A 16,368-nucleotide genomic window follows, 5' to 3' on the forward strand; every position below is an offset into this window, starting at 1 on the left:
CAGGGGCCACTCCTCCTTTCTTCTTGTACCTCATTTGATGTGTGGATTATGTTTTGGGTATTCCAGTTTTCTAGGTTAATATCCACTTATTAGTGAGTGCATACCATGATTCACCTTTTGAGTCTGGGTTACCTCACTTAGTATGATATTCTCTAGCTCCATCCATTTGCCTAAGAATTTCATGAATTCATTGTTTCTAATGGCTGAATAGTACTCCATTGTGTAGATATACCACATTTTTTGCATCCACTCTTCTGTTGAGGGATACCTGGGTTCTTTCCAGCATCTGGCAATTACAAATAGGGCTGCTATGAACATAGTAGAACATGTATCCTTATTACATGGTGGGGAGTCTTCTGGGTATATGCCCAGGAGTGGTATAGCAGGATCTTCTGGAAGTAAGGTGCCCAGTTTTCGGAGGAAACGCCAGACTGATTTCCAGAGTGGTTGTACCAATTTGCAACCCCACCAGCAGTGGAGGAGTGTTCCTCTTTCTCCACACCCTCTCCAACACCTGCTGTCTCCTGAATTTTTAATCTTAGCCATTCTGACTGGTGTAAGATGAAATCTTAGGGTTGTTTTGATTTGCATTTCCCTAATGACTAATGAAGTTGAGCATTTTTTAAGATGCTTCTCCGCCATCCGAAGTTCTTCAGGTGAGAATTCTTTGTTTAACTCTGTACCCCATTTTTTAATAGGGTTGTTTGGTTTTCTGGAGTCTAACTTCTTGAGTTCTTTATATATATTGGATATTAGCCCTCTATCTGATGTAGGATTGGTGAAGATCTTTTCCCAATTTGTTGGTTGCCGATTTGTCCTCTTGATGGTGTCCTTTGCCTTACAGAAACTTTGTAATTTTATGAGGTCCCATTTGTCAATTCTTGCTCTTAGAGCATACGCTATTGGTGTTCTGTTCAGAAACTTTCTCCCTGTACCGATGTCCTCAAGGGTCTTCCCCAGTTTTTTTTCTATTAGCTTCAGAGTGTCTGGCTTTATGTGGAGGTCCTTGATCCATTTGGATTTGAGCTTAGTACAAGGAGACAAGGATGGATCAATTCGCATTCTTCTGCATGCTGACCTCCAGTTGAACCAGCACCATTTGTTGAAAAGGCTATCTTTTTTCCATTGGATGTTTTCAGCCTCTTTGTCGAGGATCAAGTGGCCATAGGTGTGTGGGTTCATTTCTGGATCTTCAATCCTGTTCCATTGATCCTCCTGCCTGTCACTGTACCAATACCATGCAGTTTTTAACACTATTGCTCTGTAGTATTGCTTGAGGTCAGGGATACTGATTCCCCCAGATTTTCTTTTGTTGCTGAGAATAGTTTTAGCTATCCTGGGTTTTTTGTTGTTCCAGATGAATTTGATAATTGCTCTTTCTAGCTCTGTGAAGAATTGAGTTGGGATTTTGATGGGTATTGCATTGAATCTGTATAGTGCTTTAGGCAAAATGGCCATTTTAACTATATTGATTCTGCCGATCCATGAGCATGGGAGGTTTTCCCATTTTTTGAGGTCTTCTTCCATTTCCTTCTTCAGAGTCTTGAAGTTCTTGTCATACAGATCTTTCACATGTTTGGTAAGAGTCACCCCAAGATACTTTATACTGTTTGTGGCTATTGTGAAGGGGGTCATTTCCCTAATTTCTTTCTCAGCCTGCTTATCCTTTGAGTATAGGAAGGCCACTGATTTGCTTGAGTTGACTTTATAACCTGCCACTTTGCTGAAGTTGTTTATCAGCTGTAGGAGCTCTCTAGTGGAGTTCTTTGGGTCACTTAGGTAGACGATCATGTCGTCTGCAAATAATGATAGTTTGACTTCTTCCTTTCCAATTTGTATCCCTTTGACCTCCTTATGTTGTCGAATTGCCCGAGCTAGTACCTCAAGTACAATATTGAAAAGATAAGGAGAAAGGGGGCAGCCTTGTCTGGTCCCTGATTTCAGTGGGATTGGTTCAAGTTTCTCTCCATTTAGTTTGATGCTGGCTACCGGTTTGCTGTATATTGCTTTTACTATGTTTAGGTATGGGCCTTGAATTCCTGTTCTCTCCAAGACTTTAAGCATGAAGGGATGCTGAATTTTGTCAAATGCTTTTTCAGCATCCAATGAAATGACCATGTGGTTTTGTTCTTTGAGTTTGTTTATGTAGTGGATTGTATTGATGGATTTCCGTATATTGAACCAACCCTGCATTCCTGGGATAAAGCCTACTTGATCATGGTGGATGATCGTTTTGATGTGTTCTTGGATTCGGTTGGCAAGAATTTTGTTGAGTATTTTTGCATCGATGTTCATAAGGGAAATTGGTCTGAAGTTCTCTTTCTTTGTTGGATCTTTGTGTGGCTTTGGTATCAGCGTAATTGTGGCTTCGTAGAAGGAATTGGGTAGTGTTCCTTCTGTTTCTATTTTGTGGAATAGTTTGAAGAGTATTGGTGTTAACTCTTCTTTGAAGGTCTGGTAGAATTCTGCACTGAAGCCATCTGGTCCTGTGCTTTTTTTGGTTGGAAGACTTTCTATGACTCCTTCTATTTCTTTAGGCATTATGGGACTGTTTAGATGGTCTAGTTGGTCCTGATTTAATTTTGGTATTTGGTATCTGTCAAGGAAATTGTCCATTTCCTCCAGATTCTCCAGTTGTGTTGAGTATAGGCTCTTGTAGTAGGATCTGATGATTTTTTGGATTTCCTCAGTTTCCGTTGTTATATCTCCCTTTTCATTTCTAAGTTTGTTAATTTGGATACTTTCTCTGTGCCCTTTGGTCATTCTGGCTAAGGGTTTATCTATCTTGTTGATTTTCTCAAAGAACCAGCTCCTGGTATTGTTGATTTTTTGTATGGTTCTCTTTGTTTCTACTTGATTGATTTCGGCCCTGAGTTTGATGATTTCCTGCCTTCTACTCCTCCTGGGCGAAATAGCTTCTTTTTGTTCCAGGGCTTTCAGGTGTGTCATTAAGCTGGTAATGTATGCTCTCTCCATTTTCTTTTTGGAGGCACTCAGGGCTATGAGTTTTCCTCTTAGCACTGCTTTCATTGTGTCCCATAGATTTGGGTATGTTGTGTTTTCATTTTCATTGTGTTCTAAAAAGTCTTTAATTTCTTTCTTTATTTCTTCCTTGACCAAGGTATCATTGAGTAGAGTATTGTTCAGTTTCCACGTGTATGTGGGCTTTCTGTTGTTTCTGTTGCTATTGAAGACCACTTTTACTCCATAGTGATCAGATAGGAGGCATGGGATTAGTTCGATCTTCTTATATTTGTTGAGGTCTGTCTTGTGACCAATTATATGGTCGATTTTGGAGAAGGTACCATGAGGTGCTGAGAAAAAGGTATATTCTTTTGTTTTAGGATAGAATGTTCTATATATATCTGTTAAATCTAATTGGTCCAAAGCTTCAATTAGTTTCATTGTGTCCCTGTTTAGTTTCTGTTTTCCTGATCGGTCCATTGAGGAAAGTGCAGTGTTGAAGTCACCCACAATTATTGTGTTAGGTGCAATGTGTGCTTTTAGTTTTAATAAAGTTTCTTTTACAAAAGAGGGTGCCCTTACATTTGGGGCATAGATGTTCAGGATTGTCCGTTCTTCTTTTTGTATTTTTCCTTTGACCAGCAAGAAGTGTCCCTCAGGGTCTCTTTTGATGACTTTGGGTTGAAAGTCAATTTTATCTGATATTAAAATGGCTACTCCAGCTTGTTTCCTGAGACCATTTGCTTGTAAAATTGTCTTCCAGCCTTTTACTCTAAGGTAGTGTTTGTCTTTGACCCTGAGGTGTGTTTCCTGTAAGCAGCAAAATGTAGGGTCCTGTTTACGTATCCATTCAGTTAGTCTGTGTCTTTTTATTGGGGCATTAAGTCCATTGATGTTAAGAGATATTAAGGAATAGTGATTGTTACTTCCTATCATTTTTGACGTTATTTTTTAAATTTGAATGCTTAACTTCTTTTGGGTTTGATGAAAGGTTACTATCTTGCTTTTTCCAGGGTGAAGTTTCCCTCCTTGTATTGGTGTTGTCCTCCTATTATCCTTTTTAGGGCCGGGTTTGTGGATAGATATTGGGTAAACTTGGTTTTGTCATGAAATATCTTAGTTTCTCCATCTATGGTGATTGAGAGTTTTGCTGGATATAGTAGTTTTGGTTGGCATTTGTGTTCTCTTAGAGTCTGCATGAGATCTGCCCAGGACCTTCTAGCCTTCATAGTCTCAGGTGAAAAGTCTGCTGTGATTCTGATAGGTCTTCCTTTATATGTTACTTGGCCTTTTTCTCTTACTGCCTTTAGTATTCTTTCTTTGTTTAGAACATTTGGTGTTTTGATTATTATGTGACGGGAAGTATTTCTGTTCTGGTCCAGTCTGTTTGGAGTTCTGTAGGCTTCTTGTATATTCATGGGCATCTCTCTCTTTAGGTTAGGGAAGTTTTCTTCCATAATTTTATTGAAGATATTTGCTGGCCCTTTAAGTTGTAAATCTTCACTCTCCTCTATGCCTATAATCCTTAGGTTTGGTCTTCTCATTGTGTCCTGGATTTCCTGGATATTTTGGGTTACAAGCTTTTTGCATTTTGCATTTTCTTTAACTGTTGAGTCCATGGTTTCTATGGAATCTTCAGCATCTGAGATTCTTTCTTCTATCTCTTGTATTCTGTTGTTGATATTTGTATCTCTGTCCCCTGATTTCTTCCCAAGGCTTTCTATCTCCAAAGTTGTCTCCCTTTGAGTTTTCTTAGTTGTTTCTACTTCTGATTTTAGATCCTGGATGGTTTTGCTTAGCTCCTTCACTTGCATGTTTGTGTTTTCCTGTAATTCTTTAAGAGATTTTTGTGTTTTCTCTTTCATGAGCTCAGCCTGTTGACCAAAGTTCTCCTGTATTTCTTTAAGAGATTTTTGTGTTTCGTCTTTCATGACCTCAGCCTGTTGAGCAAAGTTCTCCTGTATTTCTTTAAGTGTTTTTTGCATTTCCTCCTTGTTGGCTTTTGTATTCTCCTGGATTTCTTTCAATGATTTTTGTGTTTCCCTTGCAAGGGCTTCTAACTTTTGATCCATTGTCTCCTGAATTTCTTTATGTATGACCTTCATGTGTTCCTGTACCAGCATCATGACCAGTGATTTTAAATCCAAATCTTGTTTTACTGGTGTGATGGGGTATCCAGGACATGTTGGTAGAGGAGAATTGGGTTCAGATGTTGCCATATTGCCTTGATTTCTGTTAGTGACGTTCCTGCGTTTGCCTTTTGCCATCTAGATCTCACTGGTGTTAGTTTATCTTGTCGGTGCTGGACTCACCAGTGCAAGCTGCCCCTTCTCAGTTGGCCTCTGGTGCACAGCTTACCTCCTGCACTGCTTGTAGACAGTGTGCTGCTGCCCAGGCTGTTCAGATCCCAAAGCAGGCACCCGAAGGCTCCCGCTGGGGCCCGCTGGATTCACTGGAGCACACTGACTTCTCCCAGCTGGCCGCCCGGAAGCCCAGCTAGCCACTTGCAGGACTTGGAGATGTAATGCTGCCGCCCAGACTGATCTGGATCCGGAAGCGGAGAGAGTAGAGCTAAGGGCTTCTGCCTGAGGCCTTGCCCCAGATTGTGTCTGTGGAGCAGATGGAGCCCGTGTGCACTCCCAGGGAGTGCCGACGGTGTATGCTACTGTGACCTCCCCTGAGTTCCGCTCACTCCGCTGGGCAGCCGATCTGCCAACCGGGCTGTCGCACACAAGGTTAGCCTGGCCGCCCAGTCCCTGAGTCCAGGCAAAAGCCTGGGAGGCCAAGGTCCGAGCAAAGTTCCCCTACGGCTTTGACTGTTAATTGGGTTTGCCAGGTGACTAGGATGGCCGGCGTGTGCGCCCGCGCTCCCTGAAAGCACCGGGAGAGTCTGCTTTGCTAACAATCACCTGGGCGGGTTGACTCACAGATGGCCCACCAAGCCGCCCAGTTCTTGGGGTCAGTCCTGTGCCTTTTGGGGCCTGGACCCCCGCTTTGTTAGCCTTAGGCTATGCCTGTTACAGGTCTGCCCGCCTGAGCTCTCTGTCGTCCTGCAGGCAAAATGGCGGCGGCGCGCTCGCAGGCCTGGGCAAAAAACCTCCTGGTTGGGTTGGCACCCCGATGGCCCCCCCGACCCGCCCAGGGCCTGGGTGCAGGCCAACGCCCGTTGGGCTCAGACCACCGCGGTGTTGGCCTCGGATTATGTTTGTGTACCTCAGTCTGTCCGATTCCTGGAGTACGGAACCAAGATGGATCCTCCTCTCCTGACTGGTGGGAGGCCGAGTTCTGAAGTGGCCTCCGTGCAGGAAAGGCGCCGCACAACTGCAGCTGCTTGCTGTCCGGCTGGTCAGCGAAGGTCAGTGGTCGTGGGCGCAGGGCCTAACTGGTCCCTGTGACGCCTTGGTTCCACTGCTGGTGGCCCTTCAGCTGGAGCAGCCACTGCTGCCGCTGCTGCCGCCGCCGCCGCCGCCGCCGATCCCACGTAGGAACTTTACTAACAGAAATCAAGGCAATATGGCGGCATCTGAACCCAATTCTCTGACAACAGCAAGTCCTGGATACCCCAACACACCGGAAAAACAAGATTTAGATTTAAAAATTACTGGTCATGATGCCGTTAGAGGAACACAAGAAGGATATAAATAAATCTCTTAAAGAAATACAGGAGAACATGGATCAAAAGGTAGAAGCCCTTACAAGGGAAACACAAAAATCATTTAAAGAAATTCAGGAGAATATGGGTTAACAGATAGAAACCAATAAAGAGGAAATGCAAAAATCACTTAAAGAAATACAGGAGAACTTGGTCAACAGGCAGAAGTCATGAAAGAGGAAACACAAAAATCTCTTAAAGAATTACAGGAAAACACAAACAAACAAGTGAAGGAACTGAGCAAAGCAATAAAGAGGAAATGCAAAAACCACTTAAAGAAATACAGTAGAACTTGGGTCAACAAGGCAGAAGTCATGAAAGAGGAAACACAAAAATCTCTTAAAGAATTACAGGAAAACACAAACAAACAAGTGAAGGAACTGAGCAAAGCCATCCAGGATCTAAAAAAAGAAGTAGAAACAACTAAGAAATCGCAAAGGGAGACAACTTTGGAGATAGAAAACCTTGGGAAGAAATCAGGGGTCATAGATGCAAATATCAACAATAGAATACAAGAGATAGAAGAAAGAATATTAGATGCTGAAGATACCATAGAAGGCATTGACTCAATAGTCAAAGAAAATGCAAAATGCAAAAAAAAGTTGTAACCCAAAACATCCAGGAAATCCAGGACACAATGAGAAGACCAAACCTAAGGATCATAGGTATAGATTAGAGTGAAGATTTACAACTTAAAGGCCAGCAAATATCTTCAACAACATTATGGAAGAAAACTTCCCTAACCTAAAGAGAGAGAGAGATGCCCATGAACATACAAGAAGCCTATAGAACTCCAAACAGACTGGACCAGAAGAGAAATACCTCCCATCACATAATATTCAAGACCCCAAATGTACTAAACAAAGAAAGAATATTAAAGGCAGTAAGAGAAAAAGATCAAGTAACATATAAAGAAAGACATATCAGAATTACACCAGACTTCTCACCAGAGACCATAAAGCAGAAGATCCTGGGCAGATCTCATACAGACTCTAAGAGAATACAAATGCCAGCCAAGACTACTATACCCAGCAAAACTCTCAATCACCATAGATGGAGAAACCAAGATATTCGATGATAAAACTAAATTTACATAATATCTTTCCAGAAACCCAGCCCTACAAAGGATAATAGGGGTAAAACACCAATACAAGGAGGGAAACTACACCCTGGAAAAAGCAAGATAGTAACCTTCTTTCATCAAACCCAAAAGAAGATAATCACTCAAATATAAAAAAAAAAATCAGAAATGACAGGAAGTAATAATCACTATTCCTTAATATCTCTAAACATCAATGGACTCAATTCCCCAATAAAAAGACATAGACTAACAGATTGGTTACATAAATAGGACCCTACATTTTGCTGCATACAGGAAGCACGTCTCAGTGTCAAAGACAAACACTACATTAGAGTAAAAGCTGGAAGACAATTTTACAAGCCAATGGTCTCAGGAAACAAGCCGGAGTAGCCATTCTAATATCAGATAAAATTGACTTTCAACCTAAAGTCATCAAAAGAGACACTGAGGGACACTTCATGCTGGTCAAAGGAAAAATACACCAAGAAGAACTCTCAATTCTGAACATCTATGCTCCAAATGCAAGGGCACCCTCATTCATAACAGAATATTTACTAAAGCTCAAAGCACAAATTGCACCCAACACAATAATTGTAGGTGACTTCAATACCCCACTCTCCTCAAAGGACCGATTAGGAAAACAGAAACTAAAAATGGCCACAGTGAAATTAATTGAAGCTTTGGACCAATTGGATTATATATATATATATATATATATATATATATATATATATATATATATATATATATATATATATATATATATATATAACATTTCATCCTAAAGCAAAAGAATATACCTTTTTCTCAGCACCTCATGGTACCTTCTCCAAAATTGACCATATAATTGGTCACAAGACAGACCTCAACAAATATAAGATAAAAATAATGCCATGCCTCCTATCAGATCACTATGGAGTAAAAGTGGTCTTCGATAGCAACAAAAACAACAGAAAGCCCACATACACATGGAAACTGAACAATACTTTACTCAATGATACCTTGGTCAAGGAAGAAATAAAGAAAGAAATCAAAGACCTTTTAGAGTTTAACGAAAATGAAGGCACAACATACCCAAATCTACAGGACACAATGAAAGCAGTGCTAAGAGGAAAACTCATAGCCCTGAGTGCCTCCAAAAAGAAAATGGAGAGAGCATACACTAGAAGCTTAATGGCACAACTGAAATCTCTGGAACAAAAAGAAGCTAATTCACCGAGGAGGAGAAGAAGACAGGAAATCATCAAACTCAGGGCTGAAATCAATCAAGTAGAATCAAAGAGAACCATACAAAACCATGAGCTGTTTCTTTGAAAAAATCAAGAAGATAGATAAACCCTTAGCCAGACTAACCAAAGGGAACAGAGACAGTATCCAGATTAACAAAATTAGAAATGAAAAGGGAGATATAAGAACAGAAACTGAGGAAATTCAAAAAATCATCGGATCCTACTACAAAAGCCTGTACTCAATACAACTGGAGAATCTGGAGGAAATGGACAATTTCTTAGACAGATATCAAATACCAAAATTAAATCAGGATCAAATAGATTATCTAAATATTCCCATAACTCCTAAAGAAATAGAAGGGGTCATAGAAAGCCTTCCAACCAAAAAAAGCACAGGACCAGATGATTTTAGTGCAGAATTCTATCAGACCTTCAAAGAAGACTTTACACCAATACTATTCAAACTATTCCACAAAATAGAAACAGAAGGAACACTACTCAACTTGTTTTACAAAGCCACAATTATGCTGATGCCAAAACCACACAAAGATCCCACAAAGAAAGAGAACTTCAGGCCAATTTCCATTATGAATACCGATGCAAAAATACTCAATAAAATTCTTGCCCTCCGAATCCAAGACCACATCAAAATGATCATTCACCATGATCAAGTAGGCTTCATCCCAGGGATGCAGCAATAGTTCAATATATAGAAATCCATCAATGCAATATACTACATAAACAAACTCAAAGAAAAAAAAACACATGGTCATTTCATTGGATGCTGAAAAAGCATCTGACAAAATTCAGCATCCTTTCATGTTAAAAGTCTTGGAAAGAACAGGAATTCAAGGCCCATACCTAAACAAACATAGTAAAAACAATATACAGCAAACCAGTAGGCATCAAACTAAATGGAGAGAAACTTGAAGCAATCCCACTAAAATCAGGGAGTAGACTAGCTGACCTCTCTCTCCATATTTATTTAACATAGTACTTGAAATTCTAGCTAGCACATAGACAACAAAAGGAGATCAAAGGGAGAAGGAAATCGGAAAGGAAGAAGTCTTACTATCAAAGGGAGAAGGAAATTGGAAAGGAAGAAATTTTACTATCACTATTTGCAGATGGTATGATAGTATACTTAAGTGACCCAAAAATCTCCAGCAGAGAACTCCTACAGCTGATAAACAACTTCAGCAAAGTGGCTGGTTATAAAATCAACTCAAACAAACCAGTAGCCTTCCTATACTCAAAGGCTAAGCAGGCTGAGAAAAAAAAATTAGAGAAATGACACCCTTCACAATAGCCACGAACAATATAAAGTATCTTGGTGTGACTGTAACCAAAGAAGTGAAAGATCTTTATGACAAGAACTTCAGGTCTATGAAGAAGGAAATTGAAGAAGACCTCAGAAAAGGGAAAAAATCTTCCATGCTCGTGGATTGGCAGGATTAATATAGTTAAAATGGCCATCTTGCCAAACCAATATACAGATTCCGTGCAATCCCCATCAAAATCCCAACTCAGTTCTTTATAGAGTTAGAAAGAACAATTCTTAAGTTCATCTGGAATAACAAAAAATACAAGATAGCTAAATCTATTCTCAACAGTAAAAGAACTTCTGGGGAAATCAGTATCCCTAGACGTCAAGCAGTACTACAGAGCAATAGTGTGAAAAACTGAATGGTATTGGTACAGTGACAGGCAGTTAGATCAATGGAGTAGAATTGAATACCCAGAAATGAACCCACACACCTATGGTCACTTGATCTTTGACAAAGCAGCTAAAACCATCCAGTGGAAAAAAGATAGCCTTTTCAACAAATGGTGCTGGTTCAACTGGAGGTCAGCATGCAGAAGAATCCAAATCGATCTATTCTTATCTCCTTGTACTAAGCTTAACTCCAAGTGGATCAAGGACCTCCACATAAAACCAGACCCACTGAAACTAATAGAAAAGAAACTGTGGAAGACCCTGGAGGACATGGGCTTTGGGAGCAAGTTCCTGAACAGAATACCAATAGCTTATGCTCTTAGATCAAGAATTGACAAATGGGACCTCATAAAATTGCAAAGTTTCTGTAAGGCAAAGAACACTATCAAAAGGACAAAACAGCAACCACCAAATTGGAAAAAGATCTTCACCAACCTTACATCTGACAGAGGTCTAATATCCAATATATACAAAGAACTCAAGAAGTTAGACTCCAGAGAGCCAAATAACCCTATTAAAAATGGGGTACAAAGCTAAACAAAGAATTTTCACCTGAAGAATTGCGAATGGCTGAGAAGCAACTTAAGAAATGTTCAACATCATTAATCATTAGGGAAATGCAATCAAAACAACCCTGAGATTTCACCTCACACCAGTCAGAATGGCTAAGATTAAAAACTCAGCTAGCAGGGCAGTGGTGGCGCATGCCTTTAATCCCAACTCTTGGGAGGCAAAGGCAGTCAGATTTCTGAGTTTGAGGCCAACCTGATCTACAAAGTGAGTTCCAGGACATCCAGGGCTAAACAGAGAAACCCTGTCTCCAAAAACAAAAAACAAAACAAAAAAACCAAACCAAATCTCAGGAGACAGCAGGTGTTGGAGAGGATGTTGAGAAAGAGGAATACTCCACTGCTGGTGGGATTGCAAGCTGGTACAACCACTCTGGAAATCAGTCTGGCAGTTCCTCAGAAAACTTGAAAACTTTTCTTGATACTTCCGGAGGACCCTGTCATACCACTCCTAGGCATATACCCAGAGGATTTCCCAGCATGCCCAGAAACTCTGCATACCCAAGACACAATTCACATATCAAATCATTATTCCCATATTATGATGGCATGAAAGTAAGTGATATTTACCATAGGCATCTAATGTTAGCTGGTTCCCTTATCAGGATAGCGTTTGTTGAATAGCCCATGCAGCAGGCAATCAGGAGACATTTTTCACTGAAGCAGTTAAGGCTGTCTCTGACAATGGAGGTATTGGTGACCAGAAAGAAAGGGCGGTCAGACACAGACTGGGGTAGCTTTTCAGCCAACCTGGCTGCCAATGGTCATATTCACAGGGGTCACTGAAGTCTACATTTTCAATGATGTGTTTATATGGCAATACATCCCATTAAAGAGATGGACACCTTTTAGGAGAGTAAGGGGGCATAAATTAAGACAGTTAGAGGGGCCACATAAATCCCAATTGCTCATTATGTGGTCATATAGGAATCTAATGGGATACCTATTAATATAGGAAGTAATATTGGAAGTATAATGTGAAGTAAACCTCTACATGCCAAGTGTGAGTTTAGATGACAATCCAGCAAATTTTATACTTAGTGTATACTGGCAGGGCTCCCAAGGGTTAGAAATTCTCATGAACACGGGCATTTGAGGAACCCTTGGATAGCAAGCCATGGGTGAACCTGAAAAGTCTGGGGGATCCTTTGGGGACTTGTAATCAGTAAGGGGAATGTGTAGTTCCATTCCTAACTTGGTGCCATAGATTAGATTGCCATGAAAGTCCCCTATGGTCATATTATGTAGTTGTATACAAGGGCAGACAGAGGAGACATTGGTGGTAAAGGAGAGAATTTCCTCTGTGGGACAGTGCCTTCTAATTGTCCTGTAGTAGTGACTAAGTCCATGAAGGGTAAACCCAAACTCACATGGGATAAGAAAAGAATAGGGTAGACTAGGGCAAAAGAATCGGGGCCAGAGGCACTAAAGCCCGAAGTCCAATGGCTCTCCCAGGGTGAAGAAGAATTAATAACAACAGTATTTATATTACATCTCTTAGTCCTGGTCGTCTGGCTCCTTTATCACTGCCTGGTCTGAGTCCAGGCAAACATCTCTAGAGGGCACCTATATTGAAGCAGTTGTGTCTTGGGAGAAAACACAAGCATAGCCTCGGCCCTTTGTGAGAAGCAAATCAGGCATATACCACTGAGAGTTTATTGGGTCCCTCCATCTAACCAGTGGGAGAGGAGTGTCCTTCAGCAAAAATGCCCAATGTTAGCAGGGCTCAGCCCTTTCTTATTGAAGGAGAGGCGGTTCCCATGGAACAGGACCCCGACGAAGGCTAGGTATGGATCTCTTTTGGGTTCTGCAGAGGTGATCTGAGCAAGTGCTGCCTTCAAGGAGCCATTTTCTCTTTTTAAGCTTCTTGTCCTTGAGGAATATAGGGACTCCCAAAGGACTGCCCGATCCTCCATGAGGATAGGAAGGTGCTGTAGCAAGGATATGAAGCCTGAGCAAGTATCTACCAGAACATGAACATACCAAAGGCTGGGTAACTGGTGACAGCCATTTGCCAGATTGCACTGGAGAGTAGACCTCTAGCTTAACTGCTGGTCTGCCAAGGGGCCCCAGTGGTGCAAGAGGTGCTCATGTAGCACAGGACCTTGCAAGATGTTTACATTGCAACCTAGGCAATTTGGGCAAGAGTTTATGTATATTCAGAGGGGAAAGGTGAAATTGCTGGTGTAATATTCGGGGTTGTTCTAGCAATTCCTAGCCATAATCAGGGCATCAGTCCTCTCATTGTCTTCTACTAATATTGCAGGCAATCTAGAATGTGATTTTACATGTGAGATGAGTCAGGGATGTACTCTGTTCTCTAGAGCCCCCTGGAGAGAACACATGCAGACATATATAGGGCTGATTTGCTCTTTAATATAGAACGATGGTACAGATAGCTTGTACTGCATATTGGCTATCTGAGAAAATATTAACTGGCTTCTGTTGGTAACACTCAAAAATTTTTAGGAGTTCAAATAATTCACCTTGTTGCACTGAGCCAGGATTAGGGAAACTATGAGTTGTGTCCTTTTCCCCAGGTCTTTGGATAAGAACCCCGTATCTGGCTTTACTGGCAACAAAAAAGGTGGTGGGAATGGAGTGAGAGCTAGGCATGCTATGGGATTTAACTGTAATTGGCATCTGAGATAAAGCAGTAAGACGCCTCCCTGGTAGCATATGATTACCCAGAGAGCCTGTGAACACTGTCACCATTTCTTGAAAGCTAATAAAATCTGCCCAACATTATTGAGAATATAATAAGGATAATGGTAGAATTATTTTGTCTGGTTCCCTGCTATAAGTTCTTCTTGTCAAGCATCTCCCTTAAGGGCAAGGCAGAAAGGAATCTCAAATTCTGAGGTAACCTTAAGTAGATCAGAGTGGGCCTTGTGCAACCACATAAGTGGCCCATTCTGCCGTAACAATCCTAGGACCCTCTCAAGAGACCACAGAATTATTACCAGGAGGGGTTTTCTTAGATTATGTCTTTCCAGAGTTGATACAGAAAGGAACGCCATAACTTTCTGTAGTTGGGTGCTAGCCTCAGATGTTAGTTTAACCCTGGTAGAGGGGCTGCTAGGCTCCTGCAAGAGAGAAAAGAGGTGCCTCACCGTCTGGTTCAGAATAGGCAGGAAAGGTTTGAGCCAACACAGTTTCACACAATTGTAGTTCCACAACGGAGTGGGATTCTTTTGCATGATGGAGAAGGCCAGGGGCTTAATCTTGTCAGAAATAGAAAAGCTCAGGAGGCATATGGGGAACTCTCCGAATCTATTTGGGAACAACCTTAAAGTTGAGTTTCTCCAAGTTAAGAAAAAAATTAAGAGGATGCCCTCTCAAGATCTGGCAGGCTAGGGTGTGCAAGGAACCATGTAATGGGCTATAAGGTCATCCTTAGGGACTCAGTGGATGGCTGCAGCCTCATATAGCTGGAAAATGGTTGGCTTGTTTTTCATGCCCGGAGACAGGACTGTCCACTGATATCTTTCAGCTGGTTTCTTTATACTAGGCTCCCGTACCGTGAAGGTGAAATGGCATCTCTCCTGGGGATCCAGAGTGATCTGGCAAAAGCAATCCTTAATATCTAGGATCATCACATGGTACTTGATGGGATAGCACTAGGCTAAGGCAATCCTGTTTAAGTAATTTTGTCTGTATGTTTATTAATGACTCTCAGATCCTGTAAGAAGCCTGTATTTCCCTGACTTCTTTTTAATGATAAAGATGGGAGTATTATGTCTGCTGTTTGAGTGTTCCAAATGACCCAAAGCTAATTGTTCCAAGACAAATTCCTTGAGAGAAGAAAGCTTAGGTTCCAAAATGAGTCACTGGTCTACCCAAATATCAGCTTCAGACAGCCAGACCAAATGGTATAGGGCCAGCTACCTTGATATCAATTGATGCCGGGTGGGCAGTGGTCATTAGAATTGGAGGTGATTCCTGACTTTGTGACCTATAGAATCCAGTTGGTCATGTTGCATAACATCATCAAAAAAAGGCTTGAACATCTGTAATAATGACGGCACCCATGTCTTCCAGAATATCTCTTCCCCAAAGGTTATGGGGAACATCAGCCACAACAGGTGTAAAAGATCACTGACTGATTTCCAAGTCCTTCCAACAGACAGGTCAGGTAGTCATTTTGGTGTCCTGTTGGCCTCCAACTCTCATAATGGAGGAACCAGAGCAGAATCCCGGTGGGGGAACCACTATGATTCATTTAGTGTTATTATAGTGACATATGCCCCTATGTCAATCAACCCTTTAAAATGGGTATACCGCCTAAATGTACAGTCATCATCGAGGAGTGAGGAAACACAAACTAGATCCAAAGAGTACTGACTGAGCAGGGGTCCTTTTTACTGCCTGAGGGGTTCCCCTTTTGGTGTTTAAAATGTCTTCCTGCTTTTGAGAACAAAAATCCTTAGCCCAGTGGAAACCTTTGTTACAATGAGGGCATCTGGTCTTGGGTCTAGCTGAGTGAGTCCCATCTGAGGTGACCAGGCTTGCCACAGCCCCAACAGCTGCAATTAGGGGGCCCTTCAAGAGGAGGGCATGTCCTCTGAACATGCTCCATGACTAAGGTATCAATGGAGGCATTCAGGGCCCCAATGGGCCCCACCAGGGTCCAAATCACTAGTGCCAACAACCCATTTATGGGTATCATCAATCCTACAGCTACCACAGCATTGCAAGTGGGGACGTTAAGGCATGTCTCTGGTTGTGCCAGCATATACCTGACTTCCCACTGCCTCAGTCACACAGGGCAGGAAGTCTGTGACAGACTCCACAGACTGCTGGACAAGATTATGAAAGTAAGCAGAAGGGTCCTGAGGTGTGCAGGCCTTAAGGGCCTTATAGGTAAGACCGGAAACCTGGTTAAAGTAAGTATGCAGTCAGATAGTGGTCTGAGTGATAGGGGTTAATGTGACCCTGTGACCAGTAAACATGTCAAAAGTAATGTTAAAGTTATATATTCCAGGTTAATCCTAGCCTGATTCTCAGCCAAGTCATGATATGCAGACCTCCAATTAAGAAACGTGGCAGGGTCCAGCACTGCATTAAGGAGATTATACCAATCATGAAATGTCTGGATGTGCATGGCTCATTGCTTTAAAACTTGTTCAAAATAAGGGGAATCTGGGCCAGAGTCA

This window comes from Apodemus sylvaticus, chromosome 15 (assembly GCF_947179515.1).
Source record: "Apodemus sylvaticus chromosome 15, mApoSyl1.1, whole genome shotgun sequence".
Taxonomy (NCBI): Eukaryota; Metazoa; Chordata; class Mammalia; order Rodentia; family Muridae; genus Apodemus; species Apodemus sylvaticus.